This window comes from Gopherus evgoodei, chromosome 9, assembly GCF_007399415.2.
Source record: "Gopherus evgoodei ecotype Sinaloan lineage chromosome 9, rGopEvg1_v1.p, whole genome shotgun sequence".
Taxonomy (NCBI): Eukaryota; Metazoa; Chordata; order Testudines; family Testudinidae; genus Gopherus; species Gopherus evgoodei.
In genome coordinates, this window is record NC_044330.1 from 82,174,970 (window position 1) to 82,192,489 (window position 17,520).

Sequence of the window (17,520 nt, forward strand, 5' to 3'; positions counted from 1 at the left end):
GAGCGACCGTCCGCACCCGGGTGAAAGGTGGAGATAGCAGCTAGGTGGACTCGCAACGACGATAAGGCCAGACCTTGCCCTTTGAGGGACAAAACGTAGTCTAATATTTCGGAAACCGAAACTTCCATAGGGCGGAGATTTCTCTCTACGCACCAACAGGAGAAGCGCTTCCATTTCGCTGAATACGTGGCTCTTGTGGACGGTTTCCTGCTGCTCAAGAGCACCTCTCTCACAGGCGTGGAGCATCGCAGCTCTGGGCCAGTCAGCCACGCAGGAGCCACGCCGCTAGGTGCAGCGACTGCAGGTCTGGGTGACACAGGGTCCCGTGGTCCTGGGTAATCAGGTCCGGATGAAGGGGCAGGGGAACTGGGTCGGCTATGGCCAAGTCCAGCAGCATGGTGTACCAGTGCTGCCTGGGCCACGCCGGGGCTACCATGATCACGAGCGCCTTGTCCCTGCGCACCTTCAGGAGGACCTTGTGGACTAGAGGGAACGGGGGAAATGCATAGTACAGGTGGGTCGACCACCGGATGAGGAAGGCGTCCCCTATCGACCCCGGTTCCCTGCCCTGAAAGGAGCAGAATGCTGGGCACTTCCTGTTCCCCCTGGACGCAAAGAGGTCCACCCGGGGATAACCCCACCTCCGGAAAATGGAGAGAGCGACATCCGGGCGAAGGGACCACTCGTGCGACAGGAAGGATCTGCTCAGTCGATCTGCCAGAGTGTTCCGTACTCCAGGGAGGAAGGAAGCCCTGAGGTGAACGGAGTGGGCTACGCAAAAGTCCCAGAGACGTATCGCCTCGTGGCACAGGGAGGAGGACCTGGTGCCGCCCTGCTTGTTGATATAGTACATCGTCGTCGTGTTGTCCGTAAACACGGCGACACAACGACCCTGAAGCTGATGACAAAACGCTTGACAAGCAAGGCGGACCGCTCTCAACTCCCGTATGTTGATGTGGAGCCCCACCTCCTCCTGGGACCACAGGCCCTGTGTCCGCAGGGTCCCCAGGTGGGCCCCCCAGCCCAGATCTGAGGCATCCGTTGTCAGGGATACCGATGGCTGAGAGGGGTGAAAGGGAAGACCCGCACATAACACGGACTGGTCCAACCACCAGCCGAGAGAGTCCAAGACCTTCTGGGGGATTGTGACTAACATGTCTAAAGGTTGCCTTTGCGGCCTGTAACGGCTGATAAGCCACAGCTGGAGAGGCCTCATGTGGAGCCGAGCGTAGCCGGTCACAAAAGTGCACGCTGCCATGTGGCCTAACAGGGTTAGACATGTCCTTACTGACGTCAACGGGGCTGACCGCAAACGCTGAACGATCGCCGCCATGGTCTGGAACCGTTGCAGAGGCAGCGAGGCCCTGCCCATCGTGGCGTCCAAGACCGCCCCGATAAATTCCACCTTTTGCGTGGGCCTCAGAGTGGATTTGTCTGTGTTTATCAGGAGGCCCAGACTTGCAAATACGGCGGTGATCAGGCGGACATGGCTGCTGACCTGCTGCTCCGACGTGCCCCGAATCAACCAGTCGTCCAGATAAGGGAACACGTGGACACGGTTGCGTCGAAGATGCGCCACGACAACTGCCATGCATTTTGTAAACACCCTTGGGGCCGTGGACAGGCCGAAAGGGAGGACTGCAAACTGATAATGAAGAGCCCCCACAACGAAGCGGAGAAAGCGTCTGTGGCGCGGCCAAATGGCAATATGAAAATACGCGTCCTGCATGTCGAGGGCGGCGTACCAGTCTCCCGGATCCAGGGATGGAATAATGGTCCCCAGGGATACCATGCGGAACTTCAACTTCATGAGGTATTTGTTGAGTTCTCGCAGGTCGAGGATAGGCCTGAGGCCCCCCTTGGCCTTGGGGATCAGAAAGTAGCGGGAATAAAACCCCTTGCCTTTCTCGTTTTCCGGAACCGCCTCTATGGCTCCTTTGCTGAGGAGCGTCTGCACCTCCTGTCGAAGGAATTGCTCGTGAGAGGGGTCCCTGAAGAGGGACGAGGAAGGAGGGCGGGAAGGAGGAAACGAAACAAACTGCAGGCGGTATCCCGTCCGCACCAGGTTTAAGACCCAGCGGTCCGATGTTATTTGGGACCACGCCGGGAGGAAAAACGAAAGGCGGTTTGAAAACGGGGGGAAAGGATCCATAGGGGAAACTGCTACAGCGCCCTCGGGCGCACCTTCAAAATGAAGGCTTAGGACCAGGCGGGGGTTTCGAGGAGCCTTGGTTCTGCCCCCCTTGGTTCCCAGACTGCCTGCGCCTGCCGTTCCTGCCGCGGCGCCTGTAAGGGTCCTGCCGCTGGCGGAACTGGGAAAACGGCCTACGGTACGGCTGCTGCTGTGGCCTAAAGGGTCTACGCTGCGTCACGGGGGTGTGCATCCCGAGGGACCGCGCAATGACCCGGTTGTCCTTCAGACTCTTGAGTCTGGGGTCTGTCTTTTCCGAAAACAGGCCCTGGCCTTCGAAAGGAAGGTCCTGTATCGTGTGCTGGAGCTCTGGCGGAAGGCCGGAAACCTGCAGCCAGGAGATGCGACGCATCGTAACTCCCGACGCGAGGGTACGGGCAGCCGAGTCCGCAGCGTCCAAGGATGCTTGTAAGGCCGTGCGCGCGACCTTTTTGCCCTCGTCCAGGATGGCCGTAAACTCCTGGCGAGCATCCTGTGGCAGCAGCTCTTTAAATTTGTCCACTGCCACCCAGGAGTTAAAAGCGTACCTGCTCAGCAGGGCCTGCTGATTAGAGACCCTGAGCTGCAGGGCCCCAGCCGAATATACCTTACGGCCAAGGAGGTCCATGCGCCTGGCCTCTCTGGATTTGGGGGCCGGAGCCTCCTGGCCGTGACGCTCCCTATCGTTCACCGACTGCACCACCAGTGAACCGGGAGTCGGGTGAACGTGCAAGTATTCATACCCCTTGGAAGGGGCCATGTACTTTCTCTCGACTCCTTTCGCTGTCGGAGGGATGGAGGCCGGGGACTGCCAGATAGTATTGGCATTGGCCTGAATGGTCCGTACAAAGGGCAGGGCGACCCTGGTGGGAGCATCCGAAGAGAGGATGGTAACAATCGGGTCCTCTATCTCCGAGACCTCCTCTGCCTGCAGACTCAGGTTTTGGGCCAACCGCCTGAGGAGGTCCTGGTGCGCCCTGAGATCCAGCGGGGGGGGACTGTTGGAGGAGGTACCCGCCACCGCCTCATCCGGGGAGGAGGATGAGGAGACCCCAGGCACGATAGTGTCCAACTGAGGGTCTTCCTCAGCCCTCGCCTCTACCTCCGGAGCCACAGCGGAGTCCTGCTGTTTGGACCCTTCCTCCGCCTCCGGGGAGGGAGGGGGGCGAGACAAGGAGGCTTCAGGGGCCCTACGCTCCGCATTCGCCGGTGTGGGAGGGAGCTGCTGGGGGCCCTGGGCCTGATGGTATGCCCAGGGTGTCCAGAATCCCCACTGTGGTGGGCCTTGGTCTTCCAGCGGCGGATCCCCGAAGAGCGCCGCCTGCCGGTCGGTGCCGAGCGCATACGCACTGTCCGCCTGCGAAGATACGGACGGCTGTCTCGAGGGCCACGGCGGGGGCCGACCCCGGATGGTACGGGCCGGCGCGGGTCGGCACGGAGGATCGTCTCGGTGCCGGGGACCGGTGCCGGGAGTCGTATCGGTGCCGGGATCGGGACCGGGACCTGGATCTGTCACGGTGCCGGGATCCTGATCGGTACCGGGTATCGCTTCGGTAGCGGGACCTGCCACCGGCTCGATGCCGGGAGGTCGACCGGGACCTACCACCGGCTCGGCGCCGGGAGGTCGACCGAGACCGGGACCTGCCACCATCTCGGTGCCGGGAGGTCGACCGGGACCTACCACCGGCTCGGCGCCGGGAGGTCGACCGAGACCGGGACCTGCCACCAGCTCGGTGCCGGGAGGTCGACCGGTGCGGCGAGTAGCGATGGGACCTGCTCCTGGAGTCGCGGTGCCGGTGACGCCGACTGGAGCTTGACCGCGACCGTCCGGAGGTCGACCGTTGCCGCGAGTGCGACCGGTGCCGCTGAGGGGAGCGGTGCCGGGACTGCGAGCGGCGTCGGGATCTGGAGCGCCCAAGACGTCGGGACCTAGATGGCGAAGGACTGTCTCTGGGCGGCGCCGACATCATGGGCTTGCCCCTGGACACGACCCGCACCGGAGGTACCGGGGGTGGCAGCCGAGTGGGCTCCGTCAGGGCAATAAGGTCCCGAGCCGAGGCGAAGGTCTCCGGTGTTGACGGGACCACTATCTCAACCCCAGATCTCATGGGGGAGCTCGGCGGCACCGGACTCAACGGACCCGCCAGGCCCGGAGTCAACGGTGCTGACGGTGCCGGCGGTGCCGCGGCCGATGTCGAGGCCGGGCGCTCAAGCCGGGTCTGCCTGGCCGGAGTAGCAGACTTCGACGGCCTAGGCTGTGATTCCGGTGCCGGAGAAGGTCGGTGCCGAGGAGTCTTCTCGGTGCCGGAGCGATCCGGTGCCGGTGCCGAGACCACGGTCCGCGAAGTCGACGGGTCAAGTGCCGCCTCCATGAGGAGAGTTCGGAGCCTCTGATCTCTCTCCTTTTTTGTCCTCGGCTTGAAAGCCTTACAGATGCGGCACTTGTCAGACCTGTGCGATTCCCCGAGGCACTTCAGGCACGCTTCGTGGGGATCGCTGGTGGGCATGGGCTTCTTGCAGGCCGCACACTGCTTGAAGCCCGGCGAAACAGGCATGAGCCTGGCGCCGGGTGCCGGGAAGGGCTAAGCCCCCGGCCAAGAACTATTTAACAACTATTGACTAAACTATTTACTTAACAACACTAATTAACACTATATAGAACTAGAGATAAGCGATTGAAAACTAGGAGAGCTAGGGACGTGGAGGACAGCTAAGCCGCGCTCCACAGTTCCAACGACCGACACGGCGGTAAGAAGGAACTGAGGAGCGGGCGGGCCGGCAGGGGTATATATAGAGCGCCATGGCGGCGCCACTCTAGGGGGCGACCTGCCGGCCCACTGGAGTTGCTAGGGTAAAAAAGTTTCCGACGAACGTGCACGCGCGGCGCGCACACCTAACTGGAATGGATGTGAGCAATCACTCGAAGAAGAACTAAACATTCTAGACAGGGCAGCCAGGTGCCCGGTTTTTGACCAGAAAGTCTGGTCAAAAAGGGGACCTGACGGTGGGTCTGATCAGATCTACTGACTGGACACTCAAAGTCTGGTTACTGTGGGCAGGGAGGCGCTGGGTCATCACCCACGCCCAGCCCCTACTAGACCAAAGCTGCCTCCTACCTACATTGGGCAGCTACCGCTCCCAGCAGCGGCTCCGCAGGTGAATCTCTCCTGACCCAGGAAGAGGAAAGAGGACCGAGGAGGGGAAGGAGGCCTCAGGGCAGGCAAGATGCACTGAGGAGGAGGTTCCAAAACTCCTGATGGAGTGTCTGGTTTTCAAATATTACGAAGTTGGCAACCTTAATTCTAGGTATACTTCAATCCCCCTCAGAATAGGTGGAGATGGACCTCTTGAAGTCCCTTCCGGTGCTATATGTCTATTTTATATGTTATGCATAAAATATACATTCATTAGGTCACTTTTACTTTGCAAAACAACTTGAGAAACAAAACTTACAATTCACATCTTCTCAATACATTTGTTCCTTTTCCTTGCTTGTTATACTAACTTAGTGGAGATGTAAAGTGATTTAAACTTTGTGAGTATGAATATGTAAGAGGTTGTGTGGGTAAATAAAATTACATGGCTTGTTGATTTTCTTAGTTTGACTCAGATTGACAAAATCAAAAGCTTTCAAAATTCTGATGGAATTATTGTGCTTAATGCACTTCATGACACAAAATAGCATTACACAAATAGGACCAAATTTTGGAAGGTAGTTGTACCTGTGTGGATGATAGAAAAACCATAGGCCAGGAGGTGATGTGACAGAATTGCTCTGGATTTCCTCATGCAAATAGACTAGTATAGAGGTCTTTCATGACCAAAGAGTCAGTGATCAAAGAGGTCATGGGGCCTTGGCTGTATGATTCAGTACATACAGCCTCTGCCCCCATAGCAGACCATTATATATTGTCCTTACACACAGCATGACTTTTCCTACTCTTGGCAAGAGTGGTATGGATGAAAAGGCTTTTGCATCATTATTGTGCATCCAGCTGATAGAATATAAAAATATGAGTCCACATGTGTAACACTACACACTGGACTAAAACATTTCTCATGCATCATGTCTGCTGAAGCCTAGTGAGATGAGTTAAGGTCAAAGTCACTATAATCACTGATTTGGCATTTTCTCCCTTTTGCCTATTTCTAAGGATTAGGTAGAGATTTTGGATGGGAATTAATTTTGTTCTAAAGACAGTTTTTTAGTTTTTCTTCAGATTTATTAGGGCATAATCCTCTGTAAGGGCTGCAGGATGTAGATTCTTCTAGACTTGCATGAGAACTACTGATATGATATGGACTCTACAGATATAGTTTGTTTTCTAAATGCAAAATGAGATTGTGTGACAAATCCAAGGTATTTCTAATGGACCTGTCATGGTAGCATCTAGTTATCAAGCATTTCTAATGTCTCACAAGGTTTAAATTAAAAAATTAACAACCCTGAATTCAGAATGCCAGCTAGCATTTGGGATAGTTATAAAGCTAGCTCACACGACTTTTATGGTGAGTCTTGCAATACATATTGTTTTTTGTCTTAAAGCCCCAGCATAGGCTTACATTACTCTTTCATTTAAAAAAAAATATTTTTTTTGCCCTTATGGTTCAGGGGATCATTTTAGAAAAATTCTGAGGTGGGAGCAAAGTCATGTCAGCATATAGGGTGTTCTCTGTCCCAAAGAGGATCACAAATGAGAAGCTAGGCAATTATTGCTTTCCTAATGATGTCATCCAAAATTGAGGGGGGAAAAGGATGTGCAAAAAGTGGAAGAGAGAATGGAGCATATAGACCTATGAAAAGTTGGGTGAGCGGGGAGACAACTTCCCCCTTGCCTTTAGCAAATGATGTCCCTGCTTATAGTTTTGGGGAGAGAGCCTGAAAACATGATTTAAGTGCAGTCTAAAGGCTCAGACAAATCTGCTTTTCGGGAACTCGTGATTTTTGAACGCTCAGGTCTGGCAATATTGTAAAGATATGAGATAAGTGCTGGTAAAAGACTGATCTTTATTTCCTGGCCTCAGTCACACAACATGGAGTGGAGTCACAAAAGGTTGCCCCCTGTCACACAGCAGGAGTAGGTATTCACTGACTCCATTGGCTACTGGTAGAGGAAATATTTTCAATATTTTCAAACTTTTGCCTATTTTTTTTTCTGTTTCCTGTTGATGTGTGAAAAAGCCATACGAACAGAAGAAACTGGTTGACTGACAACAGGAAACAATTAAACTGTCTATAAACAAAGTGCTGTTAAATGTACAAAGTAACAAAGCAGAAAAGAGACTTTTTTTCTAATCTTGTAACTCCAGTAATCCTAGGTGTTATCTGTGACAATAGTAGGAAAACCTATTCAGATAGCGTGGGACTTTTAAGTTATCCCTTTAAAGCCTCTCACCCCAAAGAGCCAAACAAGATCCTCCCACACACAAACATGCATATTTTAACAAAGCAATTTACTGTTAGGAAGATGCTATGTAGGTTACAGTGAAAGGGAGAGTTTTCTAGTGCCTTAGAATGAGGGAAGGAGTCAGGCTTTCATTCATGGCTCTGGCACTGACTTGCTGTGTATCTTCAGCATCTATATTATCTCAATTTTCCCATATTTATGAGCACAAATGCTACTTACCTCATGGGTGTTGAGGCTGAAATAATTGGTGAAATCCTGACTCCACTGACATGAGTAGCAGAAAGCCTATTGATTTCAATGGGACCAGGATTTCATCATGTTTAAGTGCTGTCAAGCCCAGATGAAATGCATTAGACACAAAGCAAAATTCAGATCTGGGGCATCTGAATGTTTGGCATAATCCTGGGTCCCAACAGGCCCTTCCAGCAGCCAGGAATCAGTCAGGGATAGACTCACTGTGGCCGCACCCTCTTTCTCTTGGCCTCTCTCACGTAGGGGTGGGATAGAAGAAACTATGGTGGTTCTGGGCAGTGTCCCAACTCCCACTGCCTATGGTGACCCAGTGGCTGCACTGCCCACCCGCAGTGGCTCTGTATGAACCCTGGGGCCTTGGCCAGGGCTATGGCTGGGCACAGACATGGTGTGGGGCTTGGTCCCCTTGGAGACAAGCCCTGCCCCTCCTCCCAACACCCTGCCGCTGCCATCACTGGCCTGTGGCTGCCTGACAAGGGCCTGCACACCAGTCCGAGCAAGTGGAGAGCAAGGCTGGTGTCCTGCCAGGGCCCAGCTTGTGAACAAGCGGGTCCCACCCCATAGGGATGGCTGGGCCTGCCTGGGGTGTCCCCACCGAGCTGTCTTAGCCCCCAGCACTTACAGCAACTGGGGGAGGGAGCAGTGGCATGTAACCCTACGTGCCCCCCACACATTGCCTCCGTTTGGAGAGGCAACCCTCCTCTACCCCAACCTGCACTCATGGTTCCATAGCTCCTTTCTGTACTAGCAGAGGAGTATAAAGTGGCCAAAACAGGAGCCAGGATTAGGGTTGTTCTTCCTAAAGATTCTTCTTCACTGAATGTGGAAAGGGAAACCTGATCTATATAAGTCATAATCCTAAAGGATCACGCTTTGTTTCCTTTTGGATTGATCAGCATTGTTGTTGATTCTTCTAACAGTCCTTGGAGAGCTTCAAGGTGTTTCCTCTGCATGGCGACTTCCCTGTGCTGTATCTGTTTTGTGTTTAGCTCTCTAAGACGTTTTCCTTTTAGAGGAATGGTGAACTAACCTATCCAATGATCATATGCTAACCTTCAGGGCAAGATATTTTTTTTATTTTTTATTTTTTGCTTTTCACTAAAAATGCCTTTTTCCCAAACACCTCATCCCCTAACCGATTCTAAGATTAGAGCTACCTTCCAGTAGATGTTTCAAACTGTCACCATAATGTGTGTGTACATGTGTGTGTAGTAAACTTGATCCTCAATTCATATATATTAATGGATTATTAGTATACAGAGAACCCAACCTTTTGGGCCTAGCTTTCAAAGGAACCTCAGTATGATTTCTGAAGACTGAGACTGCCATTTTGCGTGTGTCTTTTTTCATGCCCAAGTCTCTTACTGGATGGATCTCTTTTTACACTGGTATACCTAGATCTAATATAGTGCTGCTGTTGGCCAGCATAGCACTAGACCATGCAAAATCTGGAAAATCCAATAGAGAACATAATACAAAAAAAATCAGTGAAAAATTCTTTAAAAAACCTTATTATGCTTGTGACCTAAGCAATTAGCTAATGTTTGGAGTTTAGCAGGTTGTTTCCATTAGAAGGAGAAATTGATGTTGGAGTCAGGTATTTCTCTGATGCAATTCTATTTATTTACAAAGAATGTACAAAGTCCTATTTCCCTGAACACAAGAGGAATCAAACCAGAGGGAGTTTCTTTGCTCAAAGTTCAAAGTCTCTTTGCAGCCAGCACTCTGCACAAAAAGTTCCCTCTCTCTTTTGGATTTTTCTCTCAGCCATGTTTTCAGTGCTTCTCTCGCTGTCTTGCTTGGCTTTTGGCCTGCTTCTCTGCATGTTCTCTGAGTGCTTCTGCTCTCACATGCACACCTCTATCAAACAATTCCCAGTAAAATCCCACTGCCCAAAAAGTCAAATTTCTGACCAGCCTTGCATATGACCTGTGTTTTGGGAAGTAGCTCCTACACTTTCATCTAACTTACTGTAAAAAAGAGCTTAGCTGCATCTTACATTTATCCTGAATGAATAGTGTCTTATGCTCACCAGCTTCAGTGAAGTTTCACTTACCTCCATCAGAATACATATGAGTCTCAGGCTTTTGCAGTTATAAAACTCTGTGGTGAGGGGACTATAGGTTTGATCTCCTTTGAGATGCTGACTTCATTCCTCCCCCACTGAAGTCAGGGGGAGTTGAGAACACAGCATCCCACAGGAGTGCGCCGGATCTTGTAGGATGTGCACCCTGCACTGGTTTGGTAGGTGATCTTATTGACATAATAAGGCTTTGTTTTCTCAAAGGCCCTGATCCTGGAAGGTGCTAAGCACCTGCAACTCCCATTAAAGTCTACGGACCAGATCCTCAGCAGTATAAATGGACATACAGTACAGACCCATTTATGCGGAGATGTCGGGAGTCACGACAACATGTTAACGGACCGCGGGTTAAGAGGGCCATGCTGAAATATCTTAAGATATCTATATACACATGTATAATTATCTAGGATTAGATACGTATTCACAGCATCCCAAATACTGCAGGTGTAGCTGTTAATGGCACTTTGCAAGAATATAAATTCAAATGTGTAATCTAACAAAAACATTACTACTACTACACAGGGGTTAAAGTAACTCAGGACACTTACCGGTACAGAGCGGGGCTGGCTCTGGCCCTCGGAAGGAGTGGGACCTCGGGCAGAAGTGGCAGGGCAAGGGGGTCACCAACCCTTCCAGGCCGCCTGGTCCGTGCCGCCCGTGGTTCTCAAGGCAATTTAAAGGGCCAGGTGCTCCAGCCGTCGCTGCTGCGGTAGTGGCATCCGGAGCCCCGGGCCCTTTTAAATCGCTGGCCTCAGGGCAGCTGCTCCCTTTGCGCCCCCCACACCCCTCAGCAGCCGAGGGAGGGCAAAAGGGGAAGGAACCTTAAAGCACTGCAGCGTCCTTTGCGCAGCAGCGCTTTAATGTTACTCTCTCCACACCCCCCACAGCAAAGGACTGCCCTTAAAGCACCCTTTTTGCCTTCCCTACTGGCAGGGCCACCGGGGAGGGAGGAGCAGCACTTTAAGGATGGTCCTTTACCACCCATTGTTGGTAAAGACATACAGCACATTTCCGCTCCGCACTTCGTGTCGATTTCTATGTCAGTGAGCAAATCTGTAGCGCTACATAGCAAGTTCCTGTACCACGTGTTAACGAGTCTCACATGTTAAATAGGGAGGCACGGCGCTACCGCGTGTTAAGCGGATTCACGCATAAAAGGCTCTGTACTGTATTACCATTTACTGCACTGGAACGGTGCTGCTTTGTACTAGCCAAAGAGCTGACTATTTGGGGGTATGTTTACAATGCAATGTAAACTCAGGGTTAGTAGAACTTGATATAGCAGACCCTGGGTTTGTTAACCCAAAGCTTGAGGGTCTACATTCATTTGTAAGCACAGGTTAGGAATCATTGAACCTGGGGTCCCAACGTGAGGCTCCAGCTTCTACACTGCATTATTCGGGCCTGAGTCCAATGACCCATATCCGAGACTTCTTAATGCCCTCCCAAAATACAGTTGCACTAGTTCTTTGTTTGTGGTGCAGTGTGGGGGAAAAATTGACTGTCCATCAAACTTGATTATTCAGAAGACAAAAAAAGCTGGCCTGTGGGATTGTGAGATATGTCTGGTGGACTCCCAGATCATGAGTCCAATAGGCCTGTGTCTACCTTGCAGAGCAACAGGTTCCCAGCTTGATTCAGGCTCGGATCCTCCAACTCACGGGCTCCTGGGACCGAGCCCTGCATTAGCATGATTTGTGTGTAGACAGAAGAGGCGTTAGGCTTGAGCCTGAGTTTGAACCCTGAGCTTAAACTGCAGTCTAGACATATCCTGAGAGCTGAAGGTACTCAGCAACTTCTTGGAGTTCGACTATGACATGGTTTTGGGTCTTAGGCATCCATATCTTATATGTCACAGGTACGTTTGCCAAAACTGATGTAAACTGACCTGGAGGTTTGATTGGTGTTTTCATAGAAGGACCTTTATCCTCTCACAGGGAAAATGTCATATTCCTAACCAGCATTCTCCAGTAAATAAGGCTTTTATTTTGTTTTATAAACTAAAAACAAATTCAGTAAATTATAATGAAAATACATAAGAGAAAACACACCCCAGTGCTGAAAGCTAACAGACAGAGAGAGTTGTGACATCTTACTCCTTCAGTAATAAACTACAGGGAGCAAAGCTATAATAATGGAATAAAGCTAGAATGATTTGTCATTACAAAAACGCAGATTCAGAGACACCATAATTTCATTCCCATAATTCAATTTCTAGATGCCATATTTCCACAAATGACAGAATAGCGGGAAAACTACAGCATGGTTTGAGGGAAGGTGGTGTTATTTTTGAGTAATGCAATGCAATTCATGTTTAACTTGAAAACAAAAACATCTTGAGCAAGAAGACCATATCCGCAGGTTCCAAAGTGAAACCCCAAAAATCCTTTAAAAAATTAGCTTTTCAGATGTGACTTTCTTTGTGAACATACACAACTCTTTAAAGTATTACAAAAAAAATATTGTATGTATTTCATTAAGACCTATGATACAAAAGCAAGCTATTGTTGCCTTCATATGTACTCATTTCTAAAGTTGAATGACTGATGAACACTGTACAAATTCACTTGCTCAAACCTGCCAAGATAAAAATAGTTTTTGAATTTTCTGGAAAACAGAACTACAAATAATTCAGAAAGCTCTCTCATTTAAGGAGGCTCAAGACAGGCTAAACTGTTACTGAAACTGAATTAGTCTTCACCCTTTCAGAGCATAGTCTCTCTTGAGTAAATGCAGGAGATGGGTGCATTTGAGCAAAACGTGCCACCACTGTCTGCTCTGGTGAATAGATAACGTCTTTTTCCAGTAAAATAATTTAGCTTTTGTGAAAGGTGGTCGTTTCATGTCCCCAGAGACTAAAGTCATATTATTTATTGGACAAGCACAGCAGCAGCAGCGCAATCCTTTATACCCACTTGACCTGGTAAGACCCCATTGGGGATGGATGGGGATTTCAGGCTCCATACCCATTCAGTCCTATGTCTGTCTGTCTGGGATAGTTAAATAGAATGTCATTTGTGGCAGTGGATGGCTGTCCATGCAAATAGCCAGGGACTGGATTGATTTAATCAGCTTGCTTTACGTATGGAAGGCCAACAATGTGTCATGGTAATCAATGTTCTTCAGTACCAACCTGGTCTAAATTCCAGCAGGCAAGCTAGGGCTGCAATCTTCTATAACCAGATTTCACACTTTAGTGAACTCTAACAAACACAAATATATCTTGAAAAATTAACATAAATAGACTGACCAATCAGGAAGAATATAAATATTTTGACAATTATGAACAATTGACTGAAGAAATCCTATAATATTAATAAAAATATAGAGCAATTTAATGGTAATTTACACATAGACAGCTCTTTGCAAATATTTAGTAAACCCTGTAATGCTGTTAATCCTATGAGATACGTCAGGGTTTTACTTATGGTTTTCCCCTATTTTGGAAACAGATCCAGAACTTAGCGGGTCTGGTTTTGCACCACTGAAGTCAATGAGGACAGGCTCAGACCCAACCTGCATGTAAGGGTATGAATTCGCTGCAGAGTTGGCCTGGATGTGAGTGACCACACTGTAAAATCACATCCAAGTTACTATGTCCTCACTGATGCTGTGTTCCCCCATGTGTGTCATTAGGACTTCTGCAGGCACATCCCATGATTCTTCAGGTTGCGGTAAGCTGAGCTGCTCTGATTTTCCCAGTCAATTGTGGGAGAAGTTCTGTTCTGAGCACGAGTGAAATTGTGGGAAGGCATTGGTGGACTATCAATACTGCAGTGATTTACCCTGCATCCTCACTGCAAAGTGGGTGGGTTACCAGTTCAAGTGATAGCAGAATCTGGGTTCTAACCCAGGGTTGAAAGCACTTCTCTCAGGTGAGAGGTTTTTCAGGGTGGATAGGATAGAAGCTAGGAGCAACACCTGGGTAAAAACCTGGGCTAATTCTGTAGTATAGACCTACCTTTAAAAGTGGCAGTACTAGATACTAGAATATAAAGTCTCCTATTCCTAGTCCCATGTTCAGTTATGTGTCACAGCCTCTAGTTAAAAAAAGAAAGTGCTACTGCTAGGATTGCATCTTTTCTGCTGCTTGTGATCTGCAACACTTAGAAACTGTTAACATTAATATCTCACTTCTGCCGGAAAACATGACGAGAGACAAGTTGATGTATTTTCTTTGTGTTCCGTGTCAAACCACATCTTCTGAAATGAAAGTTAATAGGTAACTGCATTCAGGCATGGTTCTATTTATACTTTCTCTGTATGTTCTGAACTTCCATCTCCAGAATTTAAAGGACGCTGGTTTTATCAACTGACCTAAACCCTACTCAGGGGAAGTCTCATTTTTAGTCTCTAAGGAGTAAACAGAAAGGTACACTGAGTCCTTTCTCCCCTTCCCCGTGTTTTTCAGGGCTCTTTAAGTTAATAAGCTTTGAACTCTTTAAAGTAGTAAGGTTAGCTTCCTGCTAGGTTTGCTTTGGCTTTCATAATACTAGTAAGAGAAGGAGGACGGAAAAAGTATTGTAGGGTGAGAGGATATCCTCACTGAGCTTTGAACTTCCTCATCCTTTAGGTTTTGCTAACTATTGTATTCATCTACTGGAGTAGTAATAAATTATAGAACTGCCTTGTCTTAAAGAAAAACTCATCATCATTATTTAAAATTATCTGCTGCAAATCATTCTCGAGATGGTGACAAAACTAAGGGATTTTTATTGTAATTGTCTTTTTAAAAGCATCACTTTTTAATAAGTAAGTATCTTATATGCCTAATAAATTTTACATTTGATAAGTTTTTATATATACTTATAGCCAAACCATGGCCTATTGAAATCCATGGGAGTTTTTCCATTGATTAAAAGGGAGCAGAATTTGGCTGCAAATGAATGCCCCTTAATTCTTTAAAATAAAACAGTTCTACAAAATGAGAAATTTTGACTCTTATACTCTATTCTGGAAATATAGCTTCTGGGGCCTTGATCCTGCAAAGATTTGGGCATGTGCTTAACTGTATGCACTGTCACAATGCCTAAAGCTAAGCATATAAATATTTGCAGGATGACAGCCTAAATTAGCATTGTTTAATATAGAGCTCGCTTGTTTAAACCTATGTTAAACTGTATCTTTGAAATACTGAATTCAAAATGTTCTAAACAATTTATTATTGAACAAGCTGCTATTATTTGGATTAGCTGAAACACATTAGTTAGCTAATTAAACACAACTCTGACAGAGGTCCTTAATTTGTCATTCTGACTTCAGGAGATAGCATGCATTGCAATGCTTTGCATTGCAATAATTCATAGCAAGTAAGTAGTTTTGCAAAGTAATTGCATTCCAAAAACATGGAGATAATCTTTTCACTGTAAACATGTTGGTACATCACTGTGAGAAACTAGCACTTCTTTCACAGAAACATTATTATGGTTTGGGCAATACAAATGAAATCTTTCCCCAGATAAAAGCATTGCTAGGTTAGTGCTAAAATATTCCACATTTCAAACCTACTAGGCTAGAATGATTTCTAGTGAAATCATTCTATTGGTTACAGCAGGCATCAGTCTGACCCAGTGAATTAAAAAGTATTAAAATCAGATTCTCAGAGCTGACATTAAATCTGTACACTTTTATAACACTACTGAAAATTAATAAATAATAATAGAAACTTACCCAAGAGATACAGACTAGAGATATCATGCCTCCAGTCAGCTACCTAGTTAGCAGATCTCAGGATTCCTCTCTGGCAGTCCACAGACTTATCCATTTTTTTTAAATGCAGGTTTGTTTAATCCCATAAGTAAAATCTGCCTGCTCTAGCTGTTTACTGATTGTCGTTCATCCTTTAAAATGTGAGGCTACCAGCAGTTATCTCCATTCCTTTGTTAGGGGAGAAAAACTGCTGAATGTTGCAGCCATCACGCCTTAGGAAACAGGACGCAAGAAAAGGCCCAATGTCTATGCAGGATCAGTGGGCAGGGGGAACTCTTGGGGGTCTCAATAGGAAATGTTTTTCATTGGATAAGAAGGTATTATTAGCAGCTGTGATCCCGCCCCGTCCTCTGTGCTTTTAGTCACCAGGCATTGGGCTGATTGTGTTTTTCCCTGAAGCGCCTTGCAGAGGAAAAGAACTCTTCACAGTTAAGAATTAGCAGCTTAAGTACAGCTCAACAATAGATCAAGCTGATTTCCTGAGCAGCTGGTTGGCTGACGCAGCCGGTGTGTGTGTGCTTGTAGCAGAGTATTGCTTTAGACTAGCGAATGTAAAGCAAGGGAATATCCAGGTCTGGAAGCTCAAACTTTGTGTGATCCCCCCACCCCCATTAAAAAAAGGGAGGGGGAGAAGAGATTTTCTGCGTCAGGCATGCACCAGAGAACACCCTCTGGCTGCAAAATGAAACGTTATAAAGATAATAAAATTCTGTGTGCAACTGTTTAATTAAAAATGAGCTAGAACAGATTTCAGTTTGCTCTGAAAGCCTTAGGTTCCTGCTGAAAAAGTTTAGGAGGTAGTTAGAATGTCAAATGGTTATGGAGATCATTATAAAGTTCACAATCTCCAGAGAGGTAGCACTTCTCAGGTCTTTATAGCCCAGTCTGCTAGATCTTATTGTCTCAGTAAATCTGGCTCCTGATTTACCAATTAACCAGAAGTTTTATTTCTATCTCTTACCTTCAGTGCCGGCCCTTCAGCTAGGAAAAGGTTTGGGGGTGTCTTCTGTCTGGGAGGAAGAGCAATGTTAGTGGACAAATTATGCAGCTTTGCTTTCTGATGGCAAGTAGTGGTCAGTTTCTTTTCTCCCAGCCTTCTCCAGCCCTCTGCTTGGGATCCTGAGTCTGCTTTTAAACTTTGGTTTTTAAAACTTAGCCAAACAGCTCACATGCCCTGATTTCATTTTGTTTATGCTCCTTTTTCTCTGATCTCTTCTGGCTGCTCTCACAGGCAGCCAAGGCCAGTAAACAACTCATTGTGAATGCTGTTTCTTGGACTAGTGAAGGGTGATACGGCACTGCAAAAAGAGGATTCTCTGTCTTGCTCCTCCAGAGAGAGAGAGACTTTTGCCTCATGACCAGCTGCCATGGGATTTTATCTAGTCAATTCTCAAATAACTTTCTGAATCACGTTATAGCAGCTTTAACTCTCAAATTCACAGACACTGTGGTAGCCCTTCTTCCTTTGAATTTCATCCTCTCAGGATTCACTTATTCTCTGTTAAGACTGCATAAAAAGACCTACATAGATTCAAATGGCAAGTGAAGAATATGCAAATACTTTTAGGTGCAAAGTGAAAATGGGTCAGTTTTCCCTTTGTACCTGGGATTTAAAGGTGTGTGAGAATATAGATGAGTAATGAAGATACTGCTGAGGAGATAGCAGCTGTGTTAATTTACAGAGCAACACACAACTGAAAGGCAAAGCTCCCATAGTAACCCACCCACAATCAGATTGATCACATTTTTGTGGGCAAAGGATATGGGACTGGAGGGGTTGAGGAGACAAAAGCCACTATCCCAATCCAGAAGCAGGATGTAGGGCTGCAGACATGCTGATCCCCCATTTCTGTGGTCAGTGCCGCAGTTTATGGGCTGGAATATAGTAGCTGCTGTCC

The 17,520-nt window shown here is 47.7% G+C and overlaps 1 protein-coding gene across 3 annotated transcripts in view; it reads right to left on the reverse strand.

Moving 5' to 3' along the window:
- Positions 1-16,694, reverse strand: part of LPAR4 (lysophosphatidic acid receptor 4) — a 31,230-nt gene extending 14,536 nt beyond the window's left edge. For 2 of the 3 annotated variants that reach the window (XM_030575254.1, XM_030575255.1), the window contains exon 1: positions 15,584-16,002. The gene's annotated coding sequence lies outside the window, so the exon portion shown is untranslated. Of the gene's footprint in view, positions 1-15,583; positions 16,003-16,583 lie in introns of those variants that run through there. The other variant, XM_030575256.1, reaches the window with a different exon arrangement.
- Positions 16,695-17,520: the final 826 nt, after the last annotated feature.